The 18,600-nt window shown below is 37.9% G+C and overlaps 1 pseudogene; it reads right to left on the minus strand.

Annotated features, from left to right (window-relative positions):
* Window positions 1-501: 501 nt before the first annotated feature.
* Window positions 502-1,544, minus strand: LOC114050316 (annotated as a pseudogene).
* Window positions 1,545-18,600: the final 17,056 nt, after the last annotated feature.

Here is an 18,600-nt window from a genome sequence, read left to right on the forward strand (position 1 = left end):
GGGATGACAATTATTAGTAGGTCAAGAATGGCCAAAAATCAGGGCAAATAAAGATTCTGGAACAGTGGTTATTGAAACATCAAAATGGAAGACTATAGCGTCATCAATAGATAAGTTTCTAACTTCAATAAATGTTTATCTTTTAAAATAAGAATGTAAACAAAACTCTGACTTACAATTTTACTATTTTTCCCAGTTGAAGATTTTTTTTTTTTGCAGAAAGAAAACTGCCTGGAGATATCAAGATATATTTTATCCCCAAACACATGGATTTACAAGGTGCTTTTAGTATTACTTTAGATGATTCCCAAAGGGTATAAAATCAGTTTTTGAAAAAAAATGCATTTTTGGAGAAAATATAAACTGATCTGATCTCCATTGGAAGAAGAATACTTTGATGAATGTCACATCATAAGCACTGTACATGCTGGACATCACCAGACTGGAAAGGTAGAAGGTCTGAATTTTGTGTCCTGGCCATACTCTGTCCTGGTCCCAGGGCTAAACCAATGATGGGCCAGATGAAGTTAACACTGCAGTAGAATTTCCTCTAGATTTTTTGATGTTCTTTGACAGCATTCCATGTAGATGATTGAGTGTAGCCTTGAAACCTCTTCTGCCTGAAGGTGACATAAGAGGAAAAGAGCCACTTAAGATACTTTGAAAGACAAGATCTGGTAATTCTCTTTCCTATTTCCATAGACTCTCCTGACTGCCACCAGGGAATGACTCCTGTGATGCCATATGCCCCACCTGACTCCTTTTTATAGAATCAGTCACTCTGCTCCTCATCACTTTGCCTTCCCTCATCACTGGTGAACAAACCAGCATCAGTGCTGTGCTGCTGAGGCTGCTGGAGTCACTTTCACTCATGATCTCATCTGAGCCTTTTTGTTCTTCATATTCCATTTTATCCTTATTCACTTGGAGCAATTCTTCACTTTCCCAAACCACTCCATCATCTTGTATTTTCAGTTCTTGTCTAGTGATTTTTAATTTCCTTTTTTAATTTTGTTTTTACTGAATTCCTAGTGTTGCTAAGATCTACAGTCATTGTCCGTTTCTTGATCTCTATTTTCATGCTGTTGGGGCAGTGTCAGTGGGTTAGAGATTTCAAATGGTGGATCTATTGCCATGCGTTTCATGTTTCTTCTTCTACAGAGAGTTCTGTTACCTAAATTATCTACAGCAAGATCTGACTCATGCCATAAGGGTCATTTGCCTCTAACATTATTTAAGTTCGATGATGGTCTGTGTTTTGCTACTAACATGTTTCACTGTGATCTTGGTTCTCTCTGTGGTCCTTGCTTAATTCCTCTAAACTGGAGTCCAAAGTTCCACTTAAACAATGGCCTGTCTCCCAAGAAGGAAGAGCATTATAAGACCACCATTTTCTCCCTCTCCTTTTTTTTTGCCTGGTGTTTCAATGGACAAGTTATACTTAGAGAGTGATCTCCTGCATCTGCAAAGCCTCCTCTGACTTGCTGCGAACTCTCCTCTAGGGCTGAGCCAAGATCATGAACCAGTTCCTCCATAGTTCGACTAAAATGTCAGCAGTTCACCATGGCTTGAGCTCCCATTAGTTTGCTCCAGGGCACCCCGGACATTAATGACACCTGGGAGCCAGGCCCCAAGACTCAAGTCTGAGGGGAGGCTCTGACTCTGGCTTGGGCTCCAGCTCCAGTAGTGGAAGGGACTCTGGCCACGGTGTAGCATTTTGAGAGGGGAACAGTGTTTTCTTACATTGCAGAATTTAGAAGAGTTTTGATTTCACAAAAGTTATTTAATTAAATATATATTCAGATATCAGGGTGATCCTCCCAAACCACAGGTTTGACCCATCATTCCTCTGCTCCAGAGGCTCCATTGGCTCCCTGTGGACTTTAGAATCCAATACAAATTTGTCTCTTTGTCATTCAAAGCTAGTCACAGACTGACTCTGGCCAACTTTCCCAAGATTATTACGTGTTGCTTTACCAAACACTAGGTTTGACTGACCTTCCACCACCTTCTGTGGATTCCAGGTCACATCTTAGACCCATGACACTGACTACCCATGCCTGAAACATCCTGCTTTCTCACCCCAACCCTAGTTAGAACCCCTTGTCTCTTTCATGACTGGGCTCAAGTCCCTTCTGACCACAATGTGTCCTAGTCCCCTCTTCCCTCAGGTCCTAACACCAGCACTTACAAAGGACATTGTATTTCCTTTGCAAACATTCTAGATTTGCTCATCTGTGCTCATATTGTTCTCCCATCCCCCCACCAATAGGGATAATTTAAGCTCCTGAGAGGATAGGGATGATTTCACTTTTGTCTTTGTAATTCTTGGCAATGATGGATAGAAAATCAGTCTGAATCAGAAAGACTTCAAGTCCAGTCATGCATCTAATGTCCACTGTGACACCGAGTAAATTACAAACTACTCAGTATCCCCAGGCACCTTTCTCAAGTCTAGAAAGTTCCAGGTCGTTTCTGATTGTGAGTGACAGCAGCTTTCCTATCTATGGTAAGGTGTTTCCTACAGTAAGGAAATCACATTTCTGAGCATCGTCCCCCATATCCCTTATACATACACACATACATACATACACACACACACACACATATATATTTATATGCATATATAAAAATCTAACCTCTAGAAAAAAGGAGTCATTACTAGAAGATGCCAGACAAGTGGTTACAGTCTCTGCTTGGAGACCTCCAAGCAAGGAAATCAGAGATGTGAACTAATATGCTGAAGGTCTCTCACCCACAGCAGGTTACAGCCAAAGACTTCCATTCATAGAATGGAATGACTAGGTACAGGTTTCAGCTGGAAGAAACCACATTCTTTCCCTTAATATGGTAAAGGCCTAAGGGTGAGGAGTAACTCTTGCTGGGCCAGCATTGCTCTGAACATCTGTACCAGCTGTGTGACTTTTAGGGAGCCTATGGACCACTACACAACATGGAGACCCAGACACAGGAGATTTGGTATAGCTACTAATCTGGCAGCAATTGTCTAGCATTCCAGGCCCTGCCTTTTGGTGGAGTGAATAGCTGCCTCTCATAGCGAGTTGTCTTTCCTCTGGAATCATCTAGATAGATTTTTGTTGGGAAACATTGAGAGATAAACCCATAGCTGTCAATGCCATCCCACTTTTGACTGAGCCCCAGGCTCCTTGCATTTCAACAGGATCTGATTATGAACAATAGCTCTCAATTGAATAGCAGGAGTAAAAACAGTGATTTTCTAGACCTTCTAGTTAGGAAGTCAAACCCCTTTTGAACCCTTCTTATTTACTGGCATTTCACCAAAACTAAGTATCAGGACATGGATGGGACCACCTGGATGGTTGTAAAAGGAGCAAAGAGAAAAAAAGGCATGGCAACCAATGCAAGCTCAAAAATAATTTCTCCTCTCTGACTCTCAGCAGCTCCAACACCTGTGTAATCAGGAAGATGCTAAATTTCTTTGAACTCCTCTCATTTGGTCTTGATGCAGCCCGTTTGTTTAAAATGTTTAATAACTTATGCTCTAATTGCTTGTTTAAAACCACACTGACTGGCAAGCATTCTGTTCTAAGTGATAAAATATGGATAGCTCTGAATATTTATGGGCCATTTGTGTGCAAGTGACATCCATGATTAACACAAACTTAATTTGTTAGTGGAATCAAATAAGGAAAGTCTTCCTGGGGTCTTTGAGAATGATTAGCTGAGGTCATTCATCAAAAGCCCCTTTGGTTCTGAAGTTTCTGCCAGATGAATGAGTAAGAAGACAAAGAATGTTTGGTGAGGCTTGGACTTTCATTAAAAAAGGACTTAATTTTATAATGAGCCAGATTAGTCCAATTCCTCTGCTCCCCACTGTGCCTGAGTTAGACATTTCGGAAGGCTTACATTAATGCTTCCAGGTCACCTGGGTATATATGCTTACATTTAACCAAATGCACGGAGTTTATCTTTATTTTCTATTTATTTGGATTATCAGTTTTTTCTTTGAAGACATATTTGGATTTTTGTAGTACAAGGAGGGTCCCAATGCTAGTCTTGATTCTAGTTACTTTCTGGGTCAGAATCCTCACCAAACTATTGTTCATGACTAGTTCAAAGCAAAGTCATTTAATGAAACAGATAAGTAATAATATAATAATAGAATCTTCTTCCCAAAACTGCAAAGCCACTCTCTGACAAATACACATACCTTTAGCAAAAGAAGAATAAATATATATAGGCATGACATGTGGGGAACACATTTAATCAGGGAACCGACATGAATAGGAACGTATGCAGGGACCAGATGCGACCAGGATACATGTATGGAGGACAGCTAACTCATTTAACACTGCAGAGCTGCCATTTTCTCCTTTTTATTTCATCATTTTGTTTACCATTGTACCTACTTTCAACATGGTGCTTCTTTTCTCTGATCCTTTCTGGGTGTTGAAATTCTATTTAAATTAGTTTACATCTAGTCAGCACTCAAAGATATTGTTAAGTAGGTTTCACAGTGCTATGTATCCCACACCAACAAACATGTCTGGGGAGACCTAATACCTTTCCTACTTATTTCTTCCATATCCTACCTTCATGCGCACAAGAGTACAATATTATGTAAACTCCTGGTCCTTGTGTTTGGAGAGAACCTTGAAATATTTAAGGGAAGAGTCCCTGGGATATAATTTAGCAAGTCTGTATCACACTGGCCAATATGTCCTTTCTACAAGGAATGTGAATCCCCTGGTCAGGGTCAAGGATCATCCTGTGGTTGAGCTCATCCATCTACAACTTCCAGTGTTATGCTAAACATTGGGATGAAAAGAGATACATCAGGTTGAACTAACACCTCTCTCCAATTCTTGTTGACCTTCTACGGAATATGATACCTAAAAGCTCCAAAGAAAACAACAGTGAAAGCAAAAGAAAGGGGCAGGGAATGACATCCTCTTTTCAACCAGTTTGCTAATGTGGAAGACTTTGTCAAAGAGGTTAAATTAAGAGAGGCAAGGAGGAAAGAGATTGCCAAGAGCCTTGAATGCCTAGAATCTTGAAACCTTAGATCTGATTACACAATAATGTTAGGGTTTTGAAACTGAGGTGTGGTATGTGCAAGAGAAAAAAGAAAACTAATTAGAGGCATATCTCTGCCAGGTTATGTGTTATCATTATGGAAAGAACTGCAGAAGGGTTCAGTCAGGAGGTTTTAAGAGCCTGGAATGATGTAGGGATGGGAATGGAAAGGAAGAAGTGAATCCTAGAAATATTTGTAGAGGTAGGCTTGACAGGGTTTAGTGATTGCCTTTCTCTGAGAGTGGTAGAAATCAAGATTGGCTCCAAAGTTTGAAGCTTGGATTCCTGGGACAGCAAAGCTAGAACTTAAAAAGTCCATGGAAACAAAACGTAAGTGTTACTTTCCTTGAGACATGTAAAAATAGGCATGACTATTATTTTAGACTGTTAATATTTTTGTCAATGAAATGCAATTTAATTAATTTTTCATGTAAAATGGATTTTAATTTTAATTAAAAACTCATGAAATTTAACAAAATACAGGGAAATTTGAAAGTCTGAGTTAAGTCCTAAAATATTTTTTAATTTATTATTTAACATTCATTTTTAAATTTTTAGTTTCAAATTTCTCCCTCCCTCTAGTGGATAGCTTCTGACTCACTAATTGAGAAGGCAAGTCTTTTTTTCAATCCTAAAAAAATGAAAAATAAAGTAAAAAATATACTCCAATCTGTATTTAGAGTCCATCAGTTTTCTTTCTGAAAATGCATAGTATTTTTCATCTTTGGATGAAATTGTTTGGATGAAATTTGGAATTGTTATCGTTCATTCTATTGATCAGAGTAACTGAATATTTCCCAGTTAATTAACATTACAATATTGCTGTTACTGTTCTGCTCACTTCACTTTGCAACAGTTCTTATGAATCTTCCCAGGTTTTTTCTGAAACCATACCTCTTCTCACTTTTTATAGCACCATAGTGTTCCATAGCAATAATTTTGCCAACACAAAAAGGGCTGCTCTCTCTCTATTTTTTTTTCTGGAATTGATCTCTTTGGGATGCACACAGAGTAGTAATATTGTTGGGTCTAAGGGTATCCAGAGTTTTATGGATATTCACTTTGGCCATATGTCCAAATTGCACTCCAGAATTTTTGGACCAGTTCACAATTCCACCAACAGTTCATACGTGTACCTATTTTTCCATATTCCTTCCAGCATTTATCATTTTCTTTTTCTGTCATATTAGCCACTTCTGGTCCTGGGGATTTTTTTTCCTTAGGGAGATCATTTATAGTTTGTTCAGTGTATTTTCTAAGATAAGGTTATGTAAGCATTCTATTTCTTCTTCTGTTAATCTAATGTGGGAAGATTTTTTTAAAATGTTCATCCATTTCACATAAATTTTCAGTTTTAATGGGATATAATTTAGCAAAATAAATCCTAATAATTGATTTAATTTCCTCTTCATTGGTGGTAAATTCACTCTTTTCTTTTTTTATATTGGTAATTTGGTTTTCTTTCTTCTTAAGTTGTTCATCAAATTGTTGAATGATTTATCTGTTTATTCTTTGAACAAAATCCAGTTCCTATTTTTACTTATTAATCTCAGTTTTGCTGACTAGATTATTCTTGGTTGTAACCCTAACTCCTTTGTCTTCCAGAATATCATATTCGATGCTCTAAGCTCTTTTAATGTTGTAGGTGCTAAATATTGCATGATTCTGACTCTGGATCCACAATATTTGAATGCTTTCTTTCAAACTATTTGAGATATTTTCTCCTTAACTTGGGAGCTCCAGATTTCGGCTATAATAATTGTGCGAGTTTTTGTTTTGAGATCTCTTTCAGAAGGTAATTGCTGAATTCTTTTAATTTCCTTCTTCCCCTCTGGTTCTAGGATATTGGGACACTTTTCCTTTATATTTTCTTGAAATATGATGTCTAGTCCCTTTTTTCAACAAGCATTTCTGGCAGATAATTCTTAAATTATCTTTTCCCATTCTATTTTCCAGGTCAATTATTTCTTCCATGAGACACTTCACATTTTCTCCTATTTTTTTCATTATTTTGACTTTGTTTTATTGTTTTTTGATGTCTTATTAACTCATTAGCTTCAACTTGCTGAAATCTAATTTTAAGGAATTATTTTGTTCAATGAGCTTTTCTACCTCATTTTCTATTTTATCAATTCTGTTTTTAAGGTGCTATTTTCTTAAATATTTTTGTTCCTCTTTTATGAAGTTGTTAATTGTATTTTCATAATTTTTTGCATCATTCTAATTTATTTTTTTCCAATTTTTCCTCTACCACTCTTATTTGATTTTGAAAATCATTTTAGCTCTTCTAAGAGTCCTTGTTGGGCTTGTGTACAATTCCCATTCTTTTTTTTTTTTGAGGCTTTGCTTATGGCTGTTTTAATATCTTTGTCTTCTTCTGAGTTTGTGTGTTGATTTTCCCTATAACTATAGTGTATTTTAATGTTTTGGTTCTTTGTTGTTGTTTACTCAGTTTTCCAGTCATTTTTTTTTTTACTTTGAATTTTATGTTAAAGTTGAGTTCTATTCCTGGGGTGGTGGTGATGGGGCCCTGTCTCAAGCTTCAGAGCTAGTTCTGGGGTTTAGAACTTTTCAGTGTTTCCAAGTTGTCTAACACGGAGAGATGTGTGACTGCTGCCAACTTTCAACTGCTAATAATACTGCTTCTCAGAGCCCCTGCTTCCTAGAATCAGCAAGTTGTGCCCCAGAAATGGCTATGTGCAATGGAGTTACCAAACAGATCTCTGCCTTGTTCCCAGTGCTAGTGCAGGGTGTTCCTGAATTGTGTTTCTGATAATTCCTCTTACCATCAGTGGTGTGTGAGCTCCCAAAGCTGCTGCCAGTTTTGCCACTTCCAAGGCCCACCACTTTTGTTGCTGCCACATGGGCTTCAGGCCAGTCTCCCACCCCCAACCCAGGTTATAGACCTCTCCTTTCTACTTCTTAACTTTTCTTTGGCTAGAAAAATGTCTTGTCCCAAACTTTGTTTGGCTCTACCACTCCAGAATAGGATTTGAGGTATTATTCTAAAGTTGTTTGGATGAAAATGTTGGGAGAACTCAGCTGCTTCTTCTGTTATCTTGGTTCCATCTCCCTTCATCATTTCTCATAGCACACATTGCAATAATACACCACAAGTTGTTTAGGTATTTCCCAATTTATTCACTGTCCAATTCTTCACAACCACAAAAAGAGCTGATGTATGTATGTATGTATGTATGTATGTATGTATTTTCATATAGGTCCTTTTCTTTGATCTCTTTGGGATATAGACCTAGAAGTGTTATTGCTTGGTCAAATAATATACACATTTTTATAGTCCTTTGTACATAGTTTCAAATTGTTCTCCAGAATATTTGAACCAGTTCACAATTCCACCAACAATGCACCTGTATCTCTATTTTTCCACATCCTTTTCAGTATTTGTCATTTTCCTTTTCTGTCATTTTATCTAATCTGGGAGGTGTGAGGTGATATCTCAGAGTTGTTTTATTTGCATTTCTTTTTTTTAGTGATTTATGGCATTTTTGTATTACCATTATTTCTTTTGATTACTTCTTCTGAAAGCTGCTTGTTCATATCCTTTGACCATTTGTCAATTGGATAATGCTCCTTATTTTTATACATTTGTTTCATTTCCTTATATATTTCAGAAATGAGGCCTCTATCAGAGAAACTTGCTGTAACCCCCCTCCCAACACTATTTCTTTTCTTCTAATTTTGGCTGCATTTGTTTTGCTTGTGTAAAACCTTTTATAATTGAATATAATAAAATAATAATTTACTTCTGATGATCCTCTCCATCTCTTGTTTGCTCATGGCCTCTTCCTTATACATAGATCTAACCAGTAATTTTGACTCAGTTTATTGTAAACATAATTTTCATGCTGATGACATTGCCAACCCTTATGATTTTAAGCACCTTCCTGTGAAGGGAAAAGTTTAAGGAGATAAGCATTTATGTGGCATCTGCTATGTGCCAGGCATTGTGCTAAGCACTTTTTGCAAACGTTATCTCATTTGGTTTCAAATTTAAAGAAGATTGTAAGCAAAAAAAAAATGATTTCTCATGAATCAGATAGAGGAACTGGGAAATGTATCTTCGAGAAGCTGCTGCCCTAGCATCTAGCTGTGTGAGCTGGGAGACTCCACTCTAATTTTTGGTTTCCTAAATAAGACCTCCTAACACATTTTTGTCATGAGCAAGAGAAAGGGTGAAAGGAAGGCACTCGGTGACATTCTTCCGTACCCTAATTACCAGATGACTAAATAGACTTGGAGTTGTTAATTTACAAATAAAGAAAAAAAATACCCAAAGCCATGTGAGCTTCATATTTGTAAATCATTTCTAGTCCTGACCATCAAACAACAAAACTCTTACAGTTATCCAGAACAAACACTGGGGAGGCCTAGTCATGAGTCATGGTCTCCTCGGTACATTGTTGTTCACTAACTGAAGAGTTGATAAATTACTGAATTCAAAGGAGACCTATAGTAAGAGAGCTGTCAATTCAGGCAATGGTCCACTGGAGCCAAAGGTGATCCTAAATGAAGTAATCTTAAAATTTCAAGGGAAAATACACTGACTTTCAATATAAAAAATAAACTCAGGTCTAAGAAATGAAGAGTGTGGAAGATCAAGCAACAGATATTTGAAGGTGTCAAATAAGTAGCAAATCACAAGCACGTTAGGTTTCTGATGGCTAGAGATTGAGAAACATTTTTTTCAACAAGATTGGAGACACTTGAAAATTGTTTCTGTAAATTATTTTATCCAACTTACTAAAGTGTTACATTATTATTGGTCATAATACATCTTTTCTTTTTTCCCCACTGTATTATTTCTTAATAAAATTGAAAAATGACAGAAGAAACTTAATATAAATTAAAGGACAATGAAAACACTGTATAGTGGGGTCTTTGCCAAAAGTGGATTCCCTATAGAATTGTTTCAAATAATTGTGTAGGTAGGCATCCTGAGCCTTATTCATAGGGAATATTTACTAAAACACTAAAAAAAAACACTAAAAATAATTCATTGCAATACTATTTTTCCTAAATGATGATTTTTATAACATGTCCTTCCCCTCTAAGGACTTGTTTAATGAAGGCTGCTATATGTCTGCTACAACACATCTCTATACAATACAGATGACCAAGATGGTGAAATGTCAACTCTTCATACTTCATCCTGGTCAGTCGGAGGCACCTCAAAAATAATGAATGGAACATAAATGAAACAAACAAACAAACTGGGAGAACTGTTTTTTAAGGTTAGGGCCAGAATCTGTCCAAGGCTATGTTTATCTCAGAATAGAACCATCTTCTTAAACTTTTACTCAGGGTACAATCCACTCCCTTCTTTTATCTGGGGAGTAAATCTAAATTCAAAAAGCACCAATAGACCAAGTCTGCATTTGTATTTTAGTCTTCTATCTTTTACCATGTAGTTATGTATTTTCTTTCAGGAACACTTATTTCTTTATGTAACTGGTGACCTTTCATTTCTTGACGTTTGCCTTCATCATGGCAGCTCATCCCCTGCTTCATGATTCCATTTCATTCACCATTTGTTCTTATTGTTTAGAGCTTTTCACTAAGATGGAATTTTCAGGCTGTTACTCCTTAGACTGTAAATAATTTCCTTCATTCCCTTATGTTTTTACCTTGGTAGTATAGGATTATGTTTTTGCTGAGTTTTCTATTTCCTAGCTAAGAAAACTTATCTTTCAAAATCTACTCATGTATCTTATCCTATTATGGCTATATCACTTTAATTGTACCCTGTATCATGCTGCTATGTCAAAAAATAATTGTTGTTGAGTGGACCAAGCTTAATATTATACTGTTTTAGGTCTTAGACTTGGGTTTCTAGTAAATTGTTTCCATAACTAGGGTAAGGGTTCTCCTAATTCCCCATATTTTCTTAAAATGCTGCAACACAAAACTGAAGAGGACTTTGCAAATTCTAGGGTGCATTTCATGTGAAATGAGATTTCTCACTTCCAAGTGAGGTTATATAAGACAGAGCAAAAGAAGGAGAAAAAACAATGTGAAGATGATTTGGAGAGTTTTGGAATTGGGGAGAAGAGGTACTTTTAGGGGGTGTAGTTGATGAGAGGAGTTCCATTCAATTTAAGTAAATAAGTGTAGAAGCACATATTGTGGTCAAGGTATTGGGCAAATTTGAGGACTAGTTAAGTTATAGGAGGAGAAGGAATTGAGCTGAAGCAAAAGTATTCTTTCAACAAGAAGGGGGATAATAACTGAAAGAGACTGTCTCACGGTAGAGCAAAAGGATATGTGGAGGCCTGATTAGAAGGTCTCAAAAAGGAGGTGTCAAGGAGAAGGCAGAAGATAACAAAATGTCAATGCATTTGGTAACATAACATCGATGACGAGTGATAAGCCAAGGTGGTAAGACAAAGTAAGAAGTTATTAAGACAAAAGGAAGTTGAGGGAATATAAAGGGTAAACCCAGTAGCAGTGGTTAGCAACCTACTCAGTGCTGTAAGGAACAGAGGATACAACATGTTGAAATGATGTTGTTGTTTGTCCTTTGTTCTTGAAGAGGACCAGTGACATCACGGGTGACGTCTTGATTTGGGCATGAATTGCATTTGAGTGAGGTAGAATTGCACAAAGTCATCAGCCTCACATTCACTCCCAGGGTCATTGAAGTCTAGTGGCAGGATAAAAGTCAAGATAACTGGCAATGATCTGGGATGCTGTGGCATCTTCAATGTCTGACCAAGCTCTAAGTGCTCCACATTGCCTGTTTCTGCTGCCTTAATAGCCATTGGAACAAATTGTTCTCATCCACCCAGTCCATAGGGGAAAGTCTTCATATCTTTGGGGTAGACATCCCCCCAACTAATGACAAGTTTGAGGCCTATCAGTTACCCGCCACCTGGTTCAGCCTGTCTGCTGAGATGGTTGACTGCATTGTGGTCACTGGGCGTGCTAAACTTCTTAAATCCACAGATGAGAGTTGGGTGAGTCAGATGGACACCAAAGGTGACTGAGTAGTCATGAAAAGGGCTGAGCAAGTCCTCACACCAGAGGTTCTAGTCCTCCTATCACCTCATACACCCTTGGTAACAACAGTAGAGCAGTGGGCTATGTTCCTTCAATGAATGACAGAACTTATTGCAAACCTCATTAAAGGACATGACTATATCCATTTGAATTAGACTAGTAAAAAATGATACTGCCACAAGGAAACTGAGAAACAATTAACTAGCATGTAGAGCTCTCAGCAAAGAACAGAAGGTACTATTAAGGACTTGAGGTGCTCATTTCATGAGTTCTGGGGAACAAAGAAATGCAAGAAGTTTAAAAGAGGATGGCAGATTTGAGAGGTGAATGGGTGACCAGGAAGGTGGCATCTGATAAGGGCATTTAGATTTCTGATCAGGGCCTAACATGTAGAAATGACAGTCTCCTGGCCAGCGAGAGAGTACAGCTGACAAAATCTGCTAAAACATATTTTCTCACCGTTATTTAAAAAACTCTTTTAAGCTGAAGATGGATGGAATAGGTGGAACAATGCTTATGTCCATCCACTACCAGAAAGAGTAGTCACAATGCAGGAATAACAGCAGTAGACACACTCAGAAATCAGTAAGGGAAAGGCTTATTTATTTGTTTGTTTATTTAAGCTAACATAGAAGTCATGGATGCAGCCCCCTTAGCATAAGTGAGAGAAAGTGGCCCAGTACCCTGAGTACTTAAAGACAGGAAGTTCTGTGTACAATGTCCGGTTGGCACAAAATCACCAATAGAACAACTCCAGGATTATCCATAGGTCTTGTGTTGCACATTTCATCAGTGATTTTCTTAATAGGATAAATGGCATGCTCATTAGCTTTGCAGAGGATGCAGTACTCCAAGGGATTGGAGATGCACTGAAGGGCAAAATCAGAACACTAGAAAATCTTGGGCTAGAACACTGTGTTGCCTTCAATTAGAAGAAACTTCATACTGTTAATATAAACCTAGGCTCAGAGACACAACTTCATAAGTATAAGATGGCTGAGGGAAATGTAGAAAGTAGTTAATCTGAAAAAAGGCATGTCACCTCATACATGTAATTGTGACGTGGTCTTGGGGATGCCACATTAAAGTCTATGCTATAATCAGTAGTCATATAGTCTGCATAAGCATTTTAACAATGCCAGGGATACTTAGTTTTGACCCTGTGTTGTTTAATATATTTACAGATTTCTTTGATAAAGATGGAATAATATGAAGTTTGTATGTAACACAAAAGTGGGTAGAGCAGCTACCATACTGAATGAGAGTAAGGATCAAAAAAAAAATAAAAGTCTTGAAGACTGAGCTAATGCAAGATGCAACATATTAGGGATAAAGATAGAATCGTACACTGGAGTCCAAAAATTCCTACTTCACAGTTATACTTGATGATGGTGACATTACTAGGTTGTAAGTCACCCGAAATAAAAATTGTGAAATAGAAATTGTGAGAAAGTAAATGTAATCTTCGTGCACTTGCATTTCTTTTGGGTCATGTAAGCTTGACATTTACCATCCTGGCACATGCATATTGAATATAGGTGACACATTTTAATGGTTCCCTTGCATTAAAACTCACATTTGGTGAATAAGTAATCTATATACTTCAATGAGTTTTTGCATAGTGCATGCTTTTTACTGGTTCCTAGGAAAAGTAGGGCAGCTAGGTGGCCCAGTGGATAGAGAGTACTGAGCCTAGAGTCAGGGATACTCGTCTACCTGAGTTCAAATCTGATTTCAGACACTTACTAGCTGTGTAATCCTGGCCAAGTCACTTAATCCTGTTTGCCTCAGTTTCCTTATCTGTAAAGGGAGCTGGAGAAGGAAATGGCCAACCACCCCAGTGTCTTTCCCAATAAAACCACAAATGATATCACAGTCAAATACATGTGAAAATGACTGAACAACAATGAGAAAAAGTAAGTAATTTCATAAATAAAATTCCTGGAACATGGTGGGTGCCTAATAAATGTTTGTTACTTGACTCTACTGAGCCCTAGAAGAGGACAACATGTACAGGAAAACAAACAATAAAAGGACACGGGGGGGCGGAACCAAGATGGTGGAGTAAAAGCAGTGACTTCCTTGAGCTCTCCCCCAAACCCCTCCAACTACCTATAAAAAATGGCTCTAAATATATTCTAAAGTAGCAGAACCCTCAAAAAGACAGAATGAAACACTCTTCCAGGCCAAGACAACCTGGGTGGTTGATTGGAAAGGTATATCATGCTGGGCTGGGAGAGGAACTTAGTGCAGCATAGGCGCACAGGTCACAGTGAATCTGGAGCAGGCCTCAGAAGACAGAATCACAGGCAGCTGTGGCAATTTTCAGATTTCTCAATCCAAGAACATCAAAGACAACTTAGAAGGTCAGTGGGAAAAGTCTGTTTCTGCTGTGGTGAGAAAGAAGCATGGTGGGGTTCCAGCCCTAGTCCCAGAGCTCAGCCCCAGGGCGGCGGCTTCCTCCTGAGCTTCCAGCCCACAGACTGAGGGGGAATCAAGTGGCTGATCAGAGGGGGTTTGCAGGGATCTCTCTGCTGCTGCAGGATTCTCTTGCTTTGCCTGTGCTTGGATCTGGGTCACAGTTCTAGATGGCGGTCTTGGGGCAAGGAGGAGCACTAATATGGTGGAGCTTGTAGTGGCTGTGGAGAGGTCACAGTTCCAAGACAGAAAAGAGTTCTCACAGACCAGAACACAGGCCAGGAAAGGAGTAAACACCTCACCCTTGATCATAGCACCTTGGAAGAACTGAAAATTTACAGGTCCCTAGAAGTATCTCTGAAAACAGCTGCACAAAACCCCTGAAGCTTGGGACAGCACATTCTCCACACTGGAAACAGACCTCTACCTTAAAAAAGATTTATAACTCAAATAATTGACCAGGATCATGAGCAAGCAGCACAAAAAGAGTCAGACTATATTATCTTACTTTGGTGACAAAGAAGATCAACACATATAACCAAAAGAAGATGATGAAGTCAAAACTCCTACATCCAAAACCTCCAAGAAAAATATTAATTGGTTCCAGGCCATGAAAGAGCTCAAAAAGGATTTTGAGAAGCAAGTAAGAGAAATAGAAGAAAAACCGACAGTGATGCTAAAGGAGACCCAAAAAAGTACTGAAGAGAATAACACCTTAAAAAACAGCCTAACCCAAATTGCAAAAGAAGTCCAAAAATGCAATGAGGAGAATGCCCTAAAAAGCAATATTGGCCAAATGGAAAAGGAAGTTCAAAAGCTTACTGCAGAAAATATTTCCTTACAAATTAGAATGGAGCAATTAGAAACTAGGGACAATTTGAGAAATCAAGGCATTGTAACACTAATCCAAAAGAATGAAAAAATAGAAGAGAATGTGAAATATCTCATTGGAAAAACAACTGACATGGAAAATAGATCCAGGAGAGAGAACTTAAAAATTATTGGACTATCTGAAAGGCATGATCAAAAAAAGAGCCTAGAAACCATGTTTCAAGAAATTATCAAGGAAAACTGCCCTGATATTTTAGAACCAGAGGGCAAAATAGAAATGGAAAGAATCCACCGATCACCTCCTGAAAGAGATCCCCAAAGGAAAACTCCTAGGAATATTGTAGCCAAATTCCAGAATTCCTGGGTCAAGGAAAAATATTGCAGGCAGCCAGAAAGAAACAATTCAAGCATTATGGAAACACAATCAGGATAACACAAGATTTATCAGCTTCTACATTAAGGGACCAGAGGGCATGGAGTATGATATTTCAGAGGGCTAAGGAGAGAGGATTACAACCAAGAATCACCTACCCAGTAAAATTGAGTATAATCCTTCAGGGTAAAAAGTGGTCATTCAATGAAATAGGGACTTTCAAGCATTCTTGAGGAAAAGACCAGAGCTGAATATAAAATTTGACTTTCAAATACAAGACTCAAGTGAAACATGGAAGAGGTAAACAGGAAAGAGAAATCATAAGACACTTATTGAGGTTGAACTCTTTCAGGGAAAGATGATATTTTCCTTTGTCAGTATTAGGTTAGTGTGAGGAAAAGATAGATAGAGGGCACAGGGTGAGTTGAAAATGAAGGAGTGATATCTGGAAAATAAAATTAAGGTGTGAGAGAGGATTATACTGGGGGAATGGAAATCTATCTTACCCTATAGGAAAATAAGAGGGGAAGGGGACAAGAGAGCAAGGGGTTGATAGAGGGGAGGGCAGGTTGGGGGAGGGAAATAATCAAAGGCAATCACTTCTGAGGAGGGACAGGGTCAAAAGAGTGAATAGAATAAATTGGGGGTAGGATAGGATGAAGGGAAATATACTTAGTTTTTCACAACAGGACTACTATGGAAGTGTTTTGCATGCCTACACATCTATAAACTGTATTGAGATGCTTGCCTTTTTAATGAGGGTGGGTGGGGAGGGAGGAAGGGAGAAAATTTATAATCCAAAGTTTTAAAAACACATGTTAAAAATGAAAAATAAGATAAAAGAAAATAAAAGAAATGGGAGACACTGGCACAGGACCACTTAGTCTGGCATGCCCTCAACAGAGAAAGTTCTGTGCTCTATGAGCAAAGCAGAATTGAAGTAACTCAAAAGAAACATGATACACATAAATTTAGAGAATCCACTCCAAATGTTTATATGGACTGTTTGTGCCCAACCTGTGGTTTACAGCCCGACACACTGTAAATTGACTCTAACATAGTGATATCATTTTGGTCCTCTTCAAACATGCAGGATACCAACCAATCACCATTCAATGTTTTTCATTGATCACCCTCACCTCTGCAAGCAAGGCAGAAGGTCTACTTTTGCCTAACTTCTTCTGGGCCAAAGTCAATTGTTGTAATTAATAGCTAGCTAATAACTAGCATTTATATAGCATCTACTATATACACAACAAGTTAGTATTTTGGGCTGTATTTGTTCTCAGGTCTGACTTGGCTCCAGGTTCAGTGCTCTACCCATTGTTCTGCTTACTTCACTTTGCATTAGCTCATGGGAATCATAAGATCCATCTCTTTTAGGCAGAATTACTAATTCTGACAGCACACTCTTGTTCCATTACCTGTTACTATGATTTGATTAGTGGCTAAACTTTAGCCCTTCCCCAGTTTTGAAGCCCTAGAGAAACGTGATACATGTTATGGTGATGCTGTCATACAAACCAAATAACTAAGCATGTGGTGGTTACCCAAGATGTCATTTAAAAACAACAACAACAACAAAAAACAAGAACTATAGTGACAAACAAAAGGCCATGGAAATTTGGGCACAATGAACATTTGAGGAACATCACAAGACCTAAAATGTCACATTTTATGAACTGAAGCAGTGGGCATTTGACATCTTTTAACATTTGAGTAAACTGAGATTGTAGGGGGAAAATCAGTTTGCCCCAAGGGCAAAGGAGGAAAGGAACCAAACAAGATGTAGTCCAGATGGGCAAAAATGAAATAATGAAAGAAGAGCAAGGTACCTCGCTGGGCATCAGTGTCTGAGGATAGAAGGGAAATCATGATCAAAACAGAGCAGAAGACTCTATTCTATGGCCTAGTTGCAGAGTATTGACAAGACATCATGGTAAATAGGGCCATACTTGTGCTCAAGAAAGATCTGAGAATGGTAAAAGAATGTCTAAATAACCAAGATTACTAGAACCAGAGTCACACCATAGAAAATGTGCAGTTCAGTCAGATATCCTCTGGGCTAAGAATTGGTCATCACTGCTATGAAAACAACTGCAACAGTGGAATATCCAAGAGTTGAAGGCCAATATCTGAATTGAGAATTAGGTTTTAGATGAGCTTACTCTCTGCAGGAAAGAAGAAATAGTCTGTTACATCAAAATCATATAAATGTGTCTAAAAACATTGATCATTACTGGGAAAGGTGGGAGGGAATGGGTAGGAAAAGAGAAAATTGAATATAAGTTATGTCTTCCGCAGTTGCCCAACTATTCAGTATGCCTGACATTCCACCTCCCTTTAGACATCTTTGATGTCTCTAGCAAAGAGTGTCATTCATTTGGCAACACCTTTCCTAAAAAAATTGGAGCCTTATGTTAATCTTATGATTAATTATGAGTTATTAGTTGTAGATATCTCTATTCAATAGTGTACATTTTAGATGACCATTAATAATATTTAAGCACTAGCCAAACATAGAGTTCACTTAAATTAGGAATGTTGTTTATTAAATGTGTATGTTTATCTCTTGGAGAAGAGGAGTAGTTCTGAGATCCCTCTGGAAAATGCTTTTTGAGAAGATATGTCACAGATAAATATTCACTTTGATAATCCATGGATTCACTGAAAGCAATTCCTTGATAATGTGTGAAATATTGGTCTTCAAGTTCAGAAGACAGGACCAATTGTGTTACTATAGGCAGGTGATAATCTGTCTGAGGATTAGTTTCTTAATCTATATCATGAGTATATCATATATTCTTTATCTGTACTATGAGTAATTGTAGCAGCTAATTTATAGGGTTACTATAAGGATCAAGGAGTTAATTATAGATAGACTACTTTGTAAACATGAAAAC

The sequence above is a fragment of the Vombatus ursinus genome, unplaced genomic scaffold (assembly GCF_900497805.2).
Source record: "Vombatus ursinus unplaced genomic scaffold, bare-nosed wombat genome assembly UNPS02014799.1, whole genome shotgun sequence".
Taxonomy (NCBI): Eukaryota; Metazoa; Chordata; class Mammalia; order Diprotodontia; family Vombatidae; genus Vombatus; species Vombatus ursinus.